The sequence below is a fragment of the Dermacentor andersoni genome, chromosome 6 (assembly GCF_023375885.2).
Source record: "Dermacentor andersoni chromosome 6, qqDerAnde1_hic_scaffold, whole genome shotgun sequence".
NCBI classification, from domain to species: domain Eukaryota; kingdom Metazoa; phylum Arthropoda; class Arachnida; order Ixodida; family Ixodidae; genus Dermacentor; species Dermacentor andersoni.
This window is the reverse complement of record NC_092819.1, coordinates 11,847,560-11,863,518: the sequence shown is the minus strand read 5'-3', so window position 1 is coordinate 11,863,518 and position 15,959 is coordinate 11,847,560. Positions and strand designations below refer to the sequence as shown.

Sequence of the window (15,959 nt, the reverse complement as noted above, 5' to 3'; positions counted from 1 at the left end):
TTATTTCACTGCACTCGCCGAATCATATACCCCATCAGCCTCGTCAACAACTGCGGAGCTAGCAGCGATTACTGCACTGAAATACGTGCAAGAGGAGTTGACCGTATCGAAGATTGTCATCTTTACGGACTCCCGCACCGCTCTTAGCAGATTACAACAGAGTCAGATTGATTCTCCAGTTGTGCGTATCATTAGTGACTCTGCCAACAAATGTGCATCGCATGGGGTATCTCTCGTTGCCCAATGGATACCGTAACACGCAGGGATCGCCGGACACGAAGAGGCTGATTTGCTGGCTTCAACTTGCGCACATAACGACTGTGTGTGCCCTGAAATTTGGCGCAACCTTGATGACGCTCGCCTGCTGATTCGTCGCCCCCTGATTCGTTGCCCCCTACTCAAGCAGTATCGAGACCAGCACGCCGTAAACGGAACGTTCCCGCCCCGTGTACACGGTCGAGGCTTGCGTGGTCGCGCGTGAGCACAACTACTCAAACTGAGGATTGGCTTTGTGAACGTGTTCGAACGCTTATACTGGCAACGACGTGTGGCCAGTCCATCGTGTACGCCTTGCGGTTGCTGCGAGACACTTCAGCACCTAATGTTGGAGAGTCCCGCTTTCATTGCGCAGCGCACGTTGCTAGTGAGGGCCTATCATGTCCTTGGCTTGCGGTGTACGACGCTCGACGAATGCTTGTACCCCAGTGGTTGTGGCTTGTCGCGCAATCCGGCTTGTCGCGCTCTCCTTGCTTTTGCAGAAGCAACTAATTTAAGTTCACATTCATAGCCTATTACAATTTTTCAAGTGGCAATAGCTCTGGCACTATTCCAACATATTTAGTAGCCTGACCTGCAGTGACCGGCCCTACTGTGTGCGACCTGTGCTGTGAGTTTTCTGCTTCATTTTTGAGATTTGTCATCTTTCTCTTTCTTTTCTCTTTTCTCCCCGTCTTTCTATCTTCCATTTCTGTTTCTGTACCCTCCTTTCTTAAAAGTAGGCAGGCGTTGTGCCCCTTCCGGTGGTGGTTGGCAGCCTGTTCCTCACCTTGCCTAATAATAATAATAATATTAATGATCACGGCTGCTGCCTGAATAATCACTATATTCTGGGCGCTGCATTTTGAATATGCTGGATAATTGATTATAGTTTGGCTTGGTTGTCGTATAGCTTGAGCCAGCGCGAGGCGTACTGGTTTTGATGACACGCCCGGAAAATGACCCCTGAATTCGCAAATAAGCCGTCGTTAATAAATTCGATACGAGTATCTGTATGTTACAAAATTTTAAGAATGTGTTAGGCTACCAGAATACACCATACGGCACAATAAAAGAGCATCAAGTGAGCATTAGTTTTTTTTTTCTTTTTTTTAACATAGTTGCCTTTATCGTATGCTCTGGCTTTTGAACGTGGTTCTTGTGTCACGACTATTCGGGGGAACTCGTCCTTGAGTGCCTTTTTTTTTTCAGCTATGACTGCACATTTATTAAACAAAAATATGTAGGGAAACTAATAAAGCGCAGAAACAGCCTTTACTGGGGTAACTGACGTACATAAAAAATGACATCAAAAGGAAGCTTAAAAGATGGGATGATCACTCCGTATATTCGATCCACAATTAAGCATCTCTATTTAACTGTAGTGTTCCTTCACGCAACAGCTTGTTCTCGCTTCGCCAGTCCCGTATTGTGGAGCATAAAAAAAGAAAAGGATCCGTGGTTCTTGCTTTCTTTGTGCCCAATATCTATCTTCATTTTTTTTTTTTGAAATATCATCCTAAAGTTATTTCCTAAGTTACGCACAATATTAAGCGACCATGTAACAGAGTTCTGGAGCTGAGCGCCTTGCCAACGTCAAAGCACTCGTTTATCGCTTTCCATGCTTCAATTACTTCGCAAAATATAGCAAAGAAAGTGTAGGATGGAATAATATTAAACACTCCGTTCCGCGCTTAATCGGCCAAGTTGAAGAAAGCAGCCAAGTACTCGACGTGCCCTGTCTGATTGTTTTTTTCTGCACGTGCGTCATCACTTTAAAAAAAAAAGAAATGGACATTTCTTTGTTTTGCAAAAGACAGCAGATGTGACGGCTCGACAGAATAACCAGATCACCAATCGCTACGGCTGGTCGAAAGCGAGCGAGGCATGTGTTTCAATTCACTTCGACTTATTTAATTTCTTTTAGCGTAAATTCTCGGTAACCGAGTTTGGCATCGGAGAAACCTCGGCGATGCACTGGAGCGAGTTAGCCGACAGACTGGTTGATTTGGGGTTCACTTCCTGCCGAGGAGAACCAGGCGGCTGCCTGGATCAAGTGGCGAGATAAAAGAGAAAGAGAGCGAGAGTGCGCTCATCGAGCTGCACATTACACGAAAGCGAACAAAGTTGATTCATACTATCGTGATGTGCTATTTCGTTTAATTCGCATTATTTAGTTGCTTTCAACGTTTCTTTAACGCCGGCAGCTCGCGGCAGTTTGCTGTGTGCACAATGAAGCGATAAGGCCACAAATATGCATTTTTTCTCTCTGTTTTGTGAGTTCTCGGTTTTATCGATTAATTGTTTCGTCTTTTCCTAAATGTTAATTTTCACGCTGTTCTTTTTTAATGCTTATTCTTCTTGCCGCACGGGTACGTGGAGCACGTGATAGAAAGATAAAGAAGCTCTCTACACCCTGGCAATTGTGCTTTAAAGATTTCTGGTTCTGACCCTTTTGTTCCTAATTTAAGAGCCACACATAAAATGAAACCATACTAGACGTGCGGACGTGCGTAACATGAAATGTTGCGTTTCATATATGTGGCCTTGACGCCGTTTTTTGTTTAGCGCCACTTTGCTGTTTTCCTTCGCTGAGCTCATATAGCGAAAATTTGAGAAAATGGGTTCGAGAAGCGCACTCACTTTGACAGGGACAGTTTATTATCAAAGCCAGCAAAGAAATACAAACAAAAGAAGCATAAAACAGAGGATAAAGCAAACTCACGTCTTTGTCGAGTACGGAGGAACTAAAAATAACTTAATTACAGACGCGTTCTTTCACGGCAATGCCGGACTCGGTCCGATGAGTCAAGAAGAACACGATGGCTGAGACGTAAAACTTAAGCTGCACAGAAAAGAACCAGAAGCCACGAAAGCACAGTGAAAGAAACCTTGATGAAAAAACAGTAACAGCGAGAAAGAAATCGGAGGGCGAGGGCGGTAAAGCGCCACCTAATCACGAGAACCCAAAGGCGCTTCAGTGCGGACAAAGAAGACATTCAAGAAACTAATTAAGACGAGTAGTACAGGCAACCAGTGAGCGCTGAAAAACAATGAAAGAAACAAAAGAGAGAAAAGTCAGCCTCTAGTACATCCATACGACGTTCCAAAAGCAAGGAGCAATGAAGAAAAGGCAGTTCGCAGCCAAAGCGTTGGAGAACAGTGAATCACAGTCCCACAGTTCTCTCGCACGGGGCCCAGCTTTATCTGGTCCCCGCATGGCTTTCAAAGTACAGAGGTCTCTCACCCCTCTGTATTACTGCTTTGTGCGTGAGCTCCGAGTTGTAGAGGGCGCCTCCTCCTGAGTGTCGAATTCCACAATAAGCGTATTCTATATTTATCCCAAAGCAGCAGTTTAAATACATTGACCCTTTAATTGAAACAATTGTTTTTTGTGCAATCGTTCTCGGAAAACAGTTCTGGATAAACGAATCGTGGTATCGAAGTTAACCTGTAGTTCGCAGAGGTTATTCGACAGTACTAATGCTCTAACCCTCGCATACTCTGCTAACGATTCCCCGTCATGAAAGTTGGGAAGGAAAGAGTTATGAGTCCTTCTCCTCTATGAAGGTGGATGGCCAGTGAAGCTGTCTAGCCAACGACAAAGATGTGACCCAGAATGTTGAATAACGGCACGAACAATTTTATTGTTTTGATCGGTGGTCATCGTGAAGAAAAGCATGCACACACATTTATTTTTATGCATTCGCGTTGATTTGTGTTGTACGTTCGTTGTATACATTCGTTCGTTATACACATTATCGTTTCGCGATAAACTGAGACCAAGAATTTGAGACCGAAATCACGGCACCGACTGGCAGTGGGCCAGTGCCGTCAGCGCCTTCGCAAAGGGAGGGGCAGTATGGGAACGCTGGCAAGATGAGCGCCATCGGAGCCAGCTGCGGAAGAAGACGACTACAAACGCGCGAGTAGTCGCACGAGCCATTGCTGATGATGATAGTTTTTGCTCGCACGCATGAAAATTTCATGACAGGAACAGACGCTGAGGTCAGAATAAGCATCAACCATACCGGCTAAGTTTGCACGAATTCTTAACATAGCCATTCATTTCAGCATTATATGTGTCTCCATGATTATATGAAGATGCTTTCCACATGAGCCTAACTAGTACTCCTCGGTGGCGTGGCCACAATGTTTCCGTATGCAGAACCCCAATATGGCGACGTTTCGTTCCTTCTACATGATGTAAGTGCCAATGTTCAGCATCAGCTAAACACAACCGATGATCACGCGCTTGCATACGATTTCCATTGTTTCAACTATCGAACCAAAGCACGTGATTTCAGGAGCATCGTTGTCTCGTGAAGACAAAACGCAGAACACATAAGCAGCGATTAAGAGCTTTGACAAAGGCTATGTTGTTGGGACTGCGGCTAAAATTATCGACAAGGTCGAAACTATCAAAACTGAAATCCGATGGTTTCCTGCACACATGGGACAAGTGGACGAGACTCGGCCCAAGCTCAACGAGGTGACGAACGACCTGGCACGAGGACTTGCTTGCCGTGCCAGTCAGAACCGAACCGATGCCCACTACCATTCCGGGGAGCATAAAGATCACTTACTAACTTACAACGACATCACTAAATATTACTATTCGTGGCATAGGCAATTCCCACTGCCACACGTAAAATTGAACAGGGCTCAGGCAGTCACGCTACGTTTACTGCAAACCGGGACGTACCCCACTCCGTATTTCATAAGTAATAGCCACCCCGAAAGAGAAATTAGGAAAGAATGTAACGTGTGCGATGGCATCATTGACATCAGACACATGCTGGCGGGCTGTCCCGCGACTCTCGCCGACCCCGAAGAAAAATGGCTTTACTGGCACAAGATGATATCAAGCTCTTCATATCAAGATTAACTACTGGCTGTCCAGAGGGTCCACGATGACGCCACCAGGCTCGGCCTGGCGGTGCCGACGTGGACGCGGCCCGCCTCGGTCTGAAAAGACCGGGCTTCAGGACTCAAATTTTGTGAATGAATGAATTAATGAATGAATGAATGAATGAATGAATGAATAATTTCCACCAAGGAGTCTGCTTACACCACGTCACTTAAGTAGTGAGATGAACGCTACAGAGCGCCATTTCCGACCACCCCAAACACGACAATCTTGCCTATTGGTCATAGTTCTTGCAGCGAGAGCGTGTCACGACAAGAAATCTTCACCGAAGCAGAGGGTAAATGGGGCCACATACATATAATATGTGGTTTTAAAAGGGCTAGGGTATTATCAAATTAAGACCAAGTGGTCAGTCAACAAACTTTCGACCACAAAAATAAAACGTAATATATTAGTACTAAGCATAACCTAGCAGTGGTGAATGTGACAAACATGAGAGACAGCAAATAGGACTATTGCGATAGGACTGATTCGGGTGCACGTGATAAAACCCCAGATTGATCAAAATTAGTCTGGAACCCTGCACTACAGCGGCCTTCTAACCTACTGTGCGTTTCTAGACGATAAGCTGCTTTATTTTGATGTGTTATGGGAAATTGTGGCTCTATCAGTGGTTCAGAAATAAATGAACACATAATGCTAAGATAACGCGTAGGATTACCTGAGTTGTCGTGGCACATATGGCAATTATTAGTTTCCGCTTACACAAAGCGTACCCCTAGACATACGCAACACACTGAACGGAAACTATGCCGGACCTTCGGTCCAACTGCTCCTGCGCGCGATCTGGTCACGAACTGCAAGGTGCAACACGCTCGTAAGTAAACGCGGCACTAAGTTGTTTTTACGTGGCGACAAAGGAATTTGCTTTTCAGAACCATGTCCTTTTTTTTATTTCTGATACGCATAATGCGAATCCTACAAATAGTAGTTTCTTGCTCAATCCAGTAAGTACTCGACGCTGCGCAAATTTCGAGGCTTCGTATACTTTGGTGCAAATCTGTCCAATGTTCATTTGATCATTAGAAATCACATATGTTATATAGGTTGCACGTAGATTCATCTAAAGCGCAAAATCTTGCTCAATTTGCCTGGGGCGCAGCCAGTACATAAAGTTGAAATCCAATAGAACTTATTCCTTCTCCGTCTATAGTCTTCTTGTGCATACTCCGACGTCCACACAGTGCGCACTCTCTCCCTCTTTTCTTCTTTCTATTCACCCGTTCAGTTACCGCCGGTCTAGCGTAGCGAACTTGATCTTTGCCTGGCCGACCTTCCTGCCTTTCGTATCCCTCGCGCGCTCTCTGTCTCTCTAGAGTTCACTCTCCAACGCACTGCCACAACCGGATGATCGGCCGCTGTCTGTGCAGGCGCTACTGGAGCACCATCCCCATCGTTTGGTGGTCCACAAAGCAGTAGAGACGCTTTTGTGCTTCTTGAGGGCGACTCTCGTTGCGAACGTCTTTTAATGCGTGTTACTGTCGGTGCGTGTACAAGCCTTCACCGCGTACTTCCTTCCTATCTCGCTCTTTTTTTTATATATCTCGTTCTCTTCCCCAAGCGTAGGGTAGCCAACCAAACAATTTTCTGATTAACATCCCTGCCGTCTCTATTTTATCCTCCTCGTAGAATTTCTGGTACGGCAAACTAGGGCGAAAGGTCAGTAGGGCCCGATTATTTTTGCCGAGGCTAGAAGCACACAACAGCCACCCGACGCGCTCCGGGCTCGCCGTAAAGCCGCGGCACGATATGAATCGCCATGAGTCATATTGTAACGTCATTTCTTCTGCGAATTCTTTTCTTCCAATATCAGCGCCAACTCAGACACCCATTAGTCTTAGTTCTCAGAAAAAAAGAGGCGCCGTCCCGACTTTAGTCTCTTCAGAAACATGTTGAGGCCCCGGCAGCCATTTCGGTAGCCAGTGAGGAGGCTTCGCTAACAAAGGCGGGAGCGGAAACGTCGGTGCAAAATGATAGCAAAGAAACGAAAGGACAGGAGCAGAGACGCCTAGCGAGTTAGAAACAATGACGACGAGGCGGGAGTGTATATAAGGCGATAGACGCGCCGCGAAAAGCCTATAGTGTGTATGATGGCGATAAATTTTCATCATCTCTCTACTCCCGGGACTTATTTTTTCCCCCCTCTTTTCGCCCTGGACGCCTTCTTCCTTCGCAACCTTGGCAAGCGCATTTTCTCTCATCGCTCAGCGTAAAGCCGTAAAAGGAACGTGCAAAGTAACCAAGCGCAGGGGTGTTTTAAGTCACTACACTGCAACAGAAGAGAAAAAGAAAAAGGCGGGTACATCTTCAAGTCACTGCGCACTTCGTGAGGCCCTGGTGTGTATAGTACATAGTAGTACGTGCTCTTGACGGCGGTCGTTATTCGCACACCCTCGAAGACGACGACGAGGAGGAACCTTGCCTCGGGATGTTCGCGCCTCGCTGCGCTCATTTTTATTTTCTCTTATTAATTTCAGCCGGTTTCGCTCCGTAACCCCGCCGAGCATGCATCATCGTATTAGCGACATCCATTCTCGTCGGTGCGATAAATGCCACTTCCGCGACAACGCCCCTCCCGCGACGACGATCCCCGGCGTCGCCGGAGGAGCGCCGCGTCACAACGGCCGCGGCGCTCTTCCTCCACCCCCCCCCCTACCTGCAGCGACTCGAGAGCGGAGTGCCTTCTCTGAACGCTCTTTAGCGACATCCTAAACGACGCTGCTTCTCCAGATGTGCCATTTCTGTGCTCATTGAGACTTGATGCCCGTAATTCTGTTTGCCTAATATCGGGGAGAGTTGCAGAAACTAAGGTAGCCCTCGCGACGATTACAATTGCCAAATCTACAGACATTCGATGCACTTATCGACAATTGACAATGCACAATTTTCATAGGCGTAAGTCACATAGGTGTCATAGAGAGCTGTGGACCTATATTGTTTATATTTAATCTTTTCTCGTCTACGTAATGAATATGCAGTGTGTTTCATGTATACGTCAAGTATTAAAACAAGACACAGTGTATAGCGTATGGAACCGAAGCTATGTTGCTCACACTTATAGATATACCCAATATCTTTTTTGCAGTAAAATATGCTATGTTCAATTGAGATTATTTCTGTAAATTCTAACGTAATGGTAGATTTCAATATTTCGGGAAGCGCGTTTAGAAGCACTAGATGCAGCAGGCCTCGTGAAGTTATCATATATAGGTGGTTCTTTATAGGCACTTGAAGAGAGAGAGAGAGAGAGAGAGAGAGAGAGAAAACAGCCCGCGAAGTAAGCAATAGGCATCACTACGCATTGGCGTGCCCGGAAGGTAGCGCTACAAACCGTATTTTCTTCTATGAGGTGGCAGGCTCGCCGTTAAGCGCAAGCCAAACAGCCACGCCAGGAACTTTGTTGTGAACATGTCAAGTGATCACGTGGCTCCAAAAGCCACCCGATGTTCGCTTGGTTTGCTACTATCAAGTGTACATCATTCACTGAAAAATCCTTTTGGGGCTCTACAATGCAGCTAAACTAGACCTTTTCTCATTTGTTATCTTTTCCTCATATGCTGAAAAAATTCACCCGTCACATACAAAAAATACAATTAACCAGCTATACGCTCACGTAAGATGATAGCAAAGAAAGCGTATCTCACATTGCGATTGTTAGCGTCTGTGTCTAACCAAATTTCCTTGTTGCTTTTGTTGTAGTGAAGGAGGATAGAATGCAGGAGTTTTAACAGTCCCAAGTATAGGAGGACAACCCTGCACCCTCGTGTACTAAACTCCTTTTATCGCAAGAGTGCTATCTCTTCTGCCGATATGCTAGCGATCGGCTTTAAAACGATACTATCGACGATGCGGAAGTCTATCGCGGACAGAACTTAAGCAAAACTTTCGTGAATACGAGCCATGAACTGTTCCGCTACCAAGAGAATGAGTTGGTCTGATTGCAGCGCAAAGCCCCGAAGTGCGAAAAGAACAAACACAGGCGCCGAGCCTTTCCGCTAACCTCGCGTTTGCCTTTTCGCACTAGGGTGCTTTGCGCTGCAATCACAGCATGAACTGAGACCCTCTCGCCCACATCGTTATTCTAATTCAAGAGAAGAAGCAAGAGGGGAAAATGGAAGAGAGACGCGTCAATGGGCCAATGCATTACGCGCTGCAGGAATTGTACAACAACAAATTCAGAATTTCGGTAATGCGGTGCTTTGCTGCGAAACTTTATGCGTGCAAATGTACTCTTCGGAAGCCTTGCTGCAGTTTTTCATCCTCTTCTTTCCCGCGCTCTGTTAAAAAAAGAAGCAAAAAAAAAGAGAGACAGACAGCGCTAACTGAGAGTGCCAATGTCTCTGTCCAGTTCGTGCAACGATAGGAAACCATTTAGGCTGGGTGGATAGGGGGACCTGATCTCAGGTCGGACTTAATGTGCTTAGTCGGCTTGACCCATAGTATTTCCTGTTACTTAGATGAATACTTGGTTTTTGTCGTCAGAAACAATTACACAAACCTCTTATATCCTTAATTCTTCTTTTTTTCATGAGAGAGGTCATGGCCATAGTCTTATTTGCGACGATGCTAAGGATAACACGCTCCAGTTTTTGGATCTTTCTCTAGCGTTGCATGACAGTCAAGTGTGCGTGAACTACTCCCGCAGAACTGTCAAGCTTCTTTTGAATGCTGGCTCAGTGCACACTAAAATTGTAGAAAAAATGGCCTGACGATGTCTTGCTTGCAATCTAAGTTGTAGAAATCTTGCACTCATTCCATGCATGTAAGTTTTGGGACGCAAATCGACCGTTTTCTGTCTTCTGGGTTTCGACTTATCCAATAGCATGCGTATTTGAGCGGTAGTTCCAGAAAATGAATGCTGCTACAAGACGCAACCCTGAAGATCCTGTTCCCGCTCTCGAAAACAGCAATTTGTTCTGCATTCCGTACCTGCACTCGGTGTCACACCGGCATAAAAAAAGTCGGCAGCATGTATGGCATTGACGCGTCAAAAAACAAGCTCGGCGGCATTTGCGCGGGAATTCACAGAGGAAAGCGGAGGGTGGAGTGGTTCGTCAGGGTGACGCGTGTTCTGTTGACCACCCCGCGCGCTTTATGCAAAATCGGTGCGGTGAGGGTGCGGATTATGAGGTCCCCATAGCTTGTGGTATGATAAACGTAGGCCAAACTGGGTGTTGTGTTAATGTGCGCTTGAGGGAACAGCGTTCGTTTACCAAGTCATTATCAAGTCATTGTGTTCTACTACTGCAGCGCTTTCTCTTTCCATTGTGTTTATTAAATCGAAGTGCCGTTATTGTTGCTTCATTTTGCCTCTTTTGTCTATAACACATGTACTTTTTGTGTTATCGTGCTGTTGTTAGAGCTTCAGAACTAAAGCTATTGAGAGAGAGAGAGAGAGAAAACAAGGGTAGGAAAGGCAGGGAGGTCAACCAGAACAGCATCCGGTTTGCTACCCTACACTGGGGGTGGGGGAAAGGGGAATAGAAAGAGCAAGAAAGGGAGAGAGGAAGCACTGAGTACGTGTGGGAGCGACACCATACACAAGGACACTATAAACGGTCTGTTAAGCCCGTGCACTTCAAGTACCGCACTAGTGCACGAATCGCTTTTCGAGCTAGTGACGGGTGTGGCCACGGTCCGAGTATCTTTGACTCGGTGAAACATCTCGAGTCCAGTCTGCGTAAAGTTGCCCGCAGAGAGAGGCGTTGGACATCGTAGCGAGGGCAGCTACACAATAGGTGCTCGATGGTCTCCTCGCACCCACAGGAGTCGCACATCGGGCTCTCGGCCATTCCCATACGGTAGGAGTATGCGTTCGTGAACGCCACTCCCAGCCACAAGCGACACAACAAGGTTGCTTCGCCGCGGGGAAGGCTAGATGGCAGTTGTAGCCGTAGCGTGGGGTCAAGTTTACGTAATCTGCAATTTAGGCCACTTGAAATCCAGAGATCTTGGGACTTCTTACGCGCAAGTTGGCGAAGTTCTCTGGCAGCGTCCGACCTCGCCAAAGGTGTTGGACGCGTCTTGGTATCTTCGTGGGCACACCGGGCAGCCTTGTCAGCTAGGTTGTTGCCGACGATGCCACAGTGAGCAGGAATCCACTGAAATATAATGTGGTGTCCACTTTCCAGAGCATGGTGGTGCAGTTCCCTGATTTCAGATGTCATTTGATTGTAAGTTCTGGGACGTAATACGGACTTGATGCTGTGAAGGGCTGCCTTTGAGTCACAAAATACGACCCATTTCTCTGTAGGCTCTTCGGTGATGTACATCATAGCGGCATGGAGAGCTGCAAGTTCTGCCGATGTAGATGTAGTCGTGTGCGACAATTTGAATTTAACTGTAACGTTCTTGGCTGGAACGACGAATGCGGCAGTTGAGCTGGTAGGTGAGGTGGAACCATCGGTATATATATGTATGCGGTCATGATACGTCTGGTGCAGTAATATGAGTGTAAGTTGCTTCAGAGCCGGCGATGGATGATTGGACTTTTTTGTAATTCCAGGAATAGCAAAATTCACTTGAGGCTGTCGCAGGCACCACAGGGGAGAGGAAGGCTTCGCCGCCGGTGTAAATGATGCCGGTATGTACTCATGATGAGCGCTAATAACTCGTGAAAAGGTCGCTTGAGGTCTCTCGGCTGGTAGGGAGGCCAAATATGGTCGGGGATCCTTGACAGATGGCGAATGTGCGCTCTGAGAGAGCCGACAGCTACATGTGTCTGGATTGTATGGTCTCCTGCGATGGCGATTGTCGCTGCTGTTGAGGTGCACCTAGGCAGCCCTAAACACGTGCGTAGGGCTTGACCTTGTATGCTCTCCAAGGCGCGAAAGTTCGTCTTGCATGCATTTGACAATACTGGTAGGCTGTAACGAAGGAGTCCGAGAAACAAAACCCTGTACAGCTGCAACATAGAATGGACTGGTGTACCCCAGTTTTTCCCGCATAGAAATCGGAAAACCTGAGCAATGGCGACTAGCTTCTTCTTCAGATAGACGCAGTGAGGGCTCCATGAGAGGTTGCGGTCAATGATGACGCCCAGAAAGCGATGCGTCTTAACATAGAGTACAGCTTGACCATTGATCGTAACAGGATACGATGACATTTGTTTCCGCGTAAAACCAAGTAATGCGCACTTTTCAGTAGACACACTGAGGCCTTGCTCTCGGAGATAAGAAGCCGTCATGGTTGCCGCCCGCTGAAGCCTGGCTCTTAGCTGAGGGCGAGTCACCGCAGAGGCCCAGATGCAAATGTCGTCGGCGTATATTGAGACATGTACTGTCTGCGGTAGGTAATCCGCTAGTCCTACCAGGACGAGGTTGAACAAAATAGGGCTCAACACTCCACCCTGCGGCACACCATGGCAGATGGAATGGTCTGAAGTTGGGCCGTCTTCGGTCTGTAAGAAAAAACGCCTCTCAGTCAAATAGTCCCGAATCCATTGATACATCCGGCCACCAACTCCAACAGCCTCAAGTGAGTTTAGTATGGCCTCGTGGGCGACGTTGTCGTACGCTCCTTTTATATCCAGAAAAAGTGCCGCAGATAGGCGCTTGAGGCTTTTTTGATTTTGGACCCATGTTACGATGTCAATGACGTTGTCGATGGACGTGCGACCTCGACGAAAACCTGTCATGGCGTCCGGATAGATGTTGAATCGTTCTAGGTACCATTCCAATCGAGCAAGAATCATTCTTTCCATCACTTTGCCGACGCAGCTCGAAAGCGCAATCGGACGATATGATGAGATCTCAAGCGGATACTTTCCAGGTTTCAGAATGGGGATCAAGCGGCTCAATTTCCATTGTTTAGGAACGGCGCCGTTCTGCCAAGATTCATTGTAGTAGTTGAGCAGCTCATCACGTGCGTCATGTCCAAGGTGGCATAGGGCAGCATACGTGATGCCATCAGGTCCTGGTGACGAAGAACGCCGGCAGGTCGCCAACGCAGCATCGAGTTCTTCGAGTGAAAATAGCACGTTCATTTCTGGTACACGTGCCTCAGGGATGTCATTCAATGCTACGTCAGTAATGATGGCCACGGACCCAGCAACCCGTGCACAGAACTCTTCAGCCACTTGAAGTTCCGAGCGGAGTTGGTAGAGGGCCAGAGCAGCGAAGGGCTTCCTTTGATGCGGAGATGAGCGAAGACCCCTAACCGTTCTCCATATGTGCGAGAGCGACTTGCGGGGATCAAGCGACTGACAGAATGCTTTCCATCTCTTATCTTCCAATTTATCCATGCGACGCTGGACTTTCTTTTGTATGCGTCGTGAAGCCCTCAGATCCAAGACGGACTTCGTGCGCCGATACCTCCTCTCCGCTTGTCGGCGTGCTGCACGCAGCCTCTCCAGTTCCATGTCCAAGTCTGTTCGCCTTTTTGACCTTGGAAGCGAGCAGATGGATGTTTTCAATGCTTCTGCGATTGCTTCTTCGATAGTGTGTGAGAGGCCTTCCTGACATGTGTCATCCATATCCTTCTGAAATTTTGACCAATCAACTGTACGCAAGGCAGTAGAGGAGCGTTGCTCAACTCCTCTAATCTTTATGTATCTTGGAATATGGTCGCTTCCATGTGTTTCTATGTCTGTAAACCATTGGACGCTCGAGGCAAAGCGCCTTGACACCAAAGTTAAATCCAAGCAGCTACTGTAGGTCGTGCCTCGCAGAAATGTAGGGCTGCCGTCATTCACGCAGCACAAATCATGGTCGGCAGCAAAGGAGGCAAGGCTCCTGCCTTTGGAGTCAATTTTAGTGCTTCCCCATAGCTGGTGATGCGCGTTGAAATCACCTGTGATAACCCAGGGGCCATTGTTCATTTGTAATATTTTCTTTAGTCGTTCACCATCAAAGTGACCCGCTGGGGATATGTAGGCTCCAATTAGTGTAAATGACACATTCTTCTTTTGGACATTTACACAGACATATTGGTTGTCGTCATGAGGCTCTATCGCATTAGCGACATATGTTAAGTCCGTGCGGATGTAGATTATCACTTTCGTGCTCGCACCGCATGTGGACGAGACGAAAGATTCATAACCGGACAGTCTGAGTGGAGTTATGTATTTGGTTCGCAAATGACCAGTATGGGGAAGCGATGTGTGAAAATGAATTGGCGAAAGTCTGATATACGGGTCCTTAGACCCCTGGCATTCCATTGAAAGATCGACGCACTTTTAAGTTCAGTGCGGAAGGGGACTATTGATCGAGCCATGATGCTTAAACGATGCTAGCAAGCACTGGATTTAGTGCATCCAGTATTTGCAGAGCGCTTCGAGCTGCTGGTGTTTGCAGCTTGTTCAGTATAATGCGCATTGTATTAATTAGCGATTGCAGCATATCAGCCACCTGCCTGTCGTGGTCGCACAAATCGCCGACAGTAGACGTCGGGGGTTGTCCAGTGAAAGCTTGCTGTGTGTCTGTTGGTGAATGTTGTCGTTTCGGTAGAGCCGGCCAAGATTCGGCAGACGTGGTCTTCTCAGTGGACTTGCTCTTCGCGGTCCTGTCCACATTGTCTGGCCTGGGCGGTGGAGGAGGAGGTGGTGTTGTAGGAAGTGGCATGCGCCTTCCTTGAGGAGCCTTCCTTGAGGAGCGCCGGCGACGTGAACGTCGCTTCCTGATTTTTTCGGCGGCTTCGCGATGAGATGAATGATCTCTCGCCATCTCTTTCAAGATGGCCATTTCCTTCTTAATATGTGGGCATTTCTTCGATGAAGCTTCATGTGATCCTCCGCAGTTGGAACACTTCACTACAGTCGCGCCACATTTATCTGCAGCATGGGGCTCTCCGCAGCGGGGGCATGCTGCCTGATTTTCGCACACGCTGCTCACGTGTCCCAGTTTCATTCATTTGCGGCACTGAAGAGGTTTCGCAATGAAAGGCCGCACTGCATGTCTGAAGTGTCCCACCTTAACATGCGAGGGTATATATTTACCCTTGAATGCTATTTTCACGCAGCGTGAACTGCCTAGCCGCTTAACATCAACGATGACCTCATCATTGGCTGGCTTGATAAGAATCGGCAAGTCGTTATTAAGGATAGCAACGTCTACGTCGTAGATAACACCGGTGACTACGTCAGATCCCAGAGGGATGTAAGAGCGCACCTGAATGCCATCGAGGTCCGTTACGCTGCGTAGAGTGGTCAAAGCAGCCGCATGCTGGACATCAACCGCCAGAAGATTTTTTCGGGTGTTCATTCGAATGTCCGATATTTCGTTTGGCACCAGGGCTTCCAGTGACATCGACACAGATTGCCTGTTAAGTAGCCTCATGTTGACGTTGGGAAGCAGGGGCACAAATATGATGGTATTGGCGTCCGGCCTCTGCGGCTGTCTCACTGTTTGCGTGCTTGACGATGAGGACGTCCTGGTGTTCCTTCTCTTCGCTCTGCGGCTCTGCACAAGCTGGAAGTCGTCATCGGAAGTGTCCTCACTGCTGAGAGAGTAGACATGGGTGTCCTCGCTGTCGGTGTCGCTCTGCTGACCGATCCGCTTCCTGGAGGCGGCCGCCGCTGACGCCGCCATCGCCGGCAGACGTGCGGGGTCGTCCACTTCCATTACGACCGAGCAAGGAGCGAAGACCAGCGGATGAACAGCGCTGCGGATGAACAGCGCTGTATCAAAAGACACTTCGTCGTCTTATTGAAACTAATGTTGAGTGTACCACCTGTTTTTATCCCCACTCCTCTAAAAATTCCAAGAAGGATTGATAGTATTGCGAAATAAATAAATAAATAAATAAATAAATAAATAAATAAATAAATCAGTCACGC

At 47.5% G+C, this 15,959-nt stretch overlaps 1 protein-coding gene and 1 long non-coding RNA gene across 5 annotated transcripts in view; one reads left to right on the top strand and one right to left on the bottom strand.

Annotated features, from left to right (window-relative positions):
• The window catches only part of LOC126521224 (plexin-B-like), a 487,065-nt gene that overhangs the window by 103,491 nt on the left and 367,615 nt on the right, over positions 1-15,959 (bottom strand). The window lies entirely within an intron of this gene.
• Positions 1-15,959, top strand: part of LOC129382232 (uncharacterized) — a 113,908-nt gene that overhangs the window by 62,482 nt on the left and 35,467 nt on the right. The window lies entirely within an intron of this gene.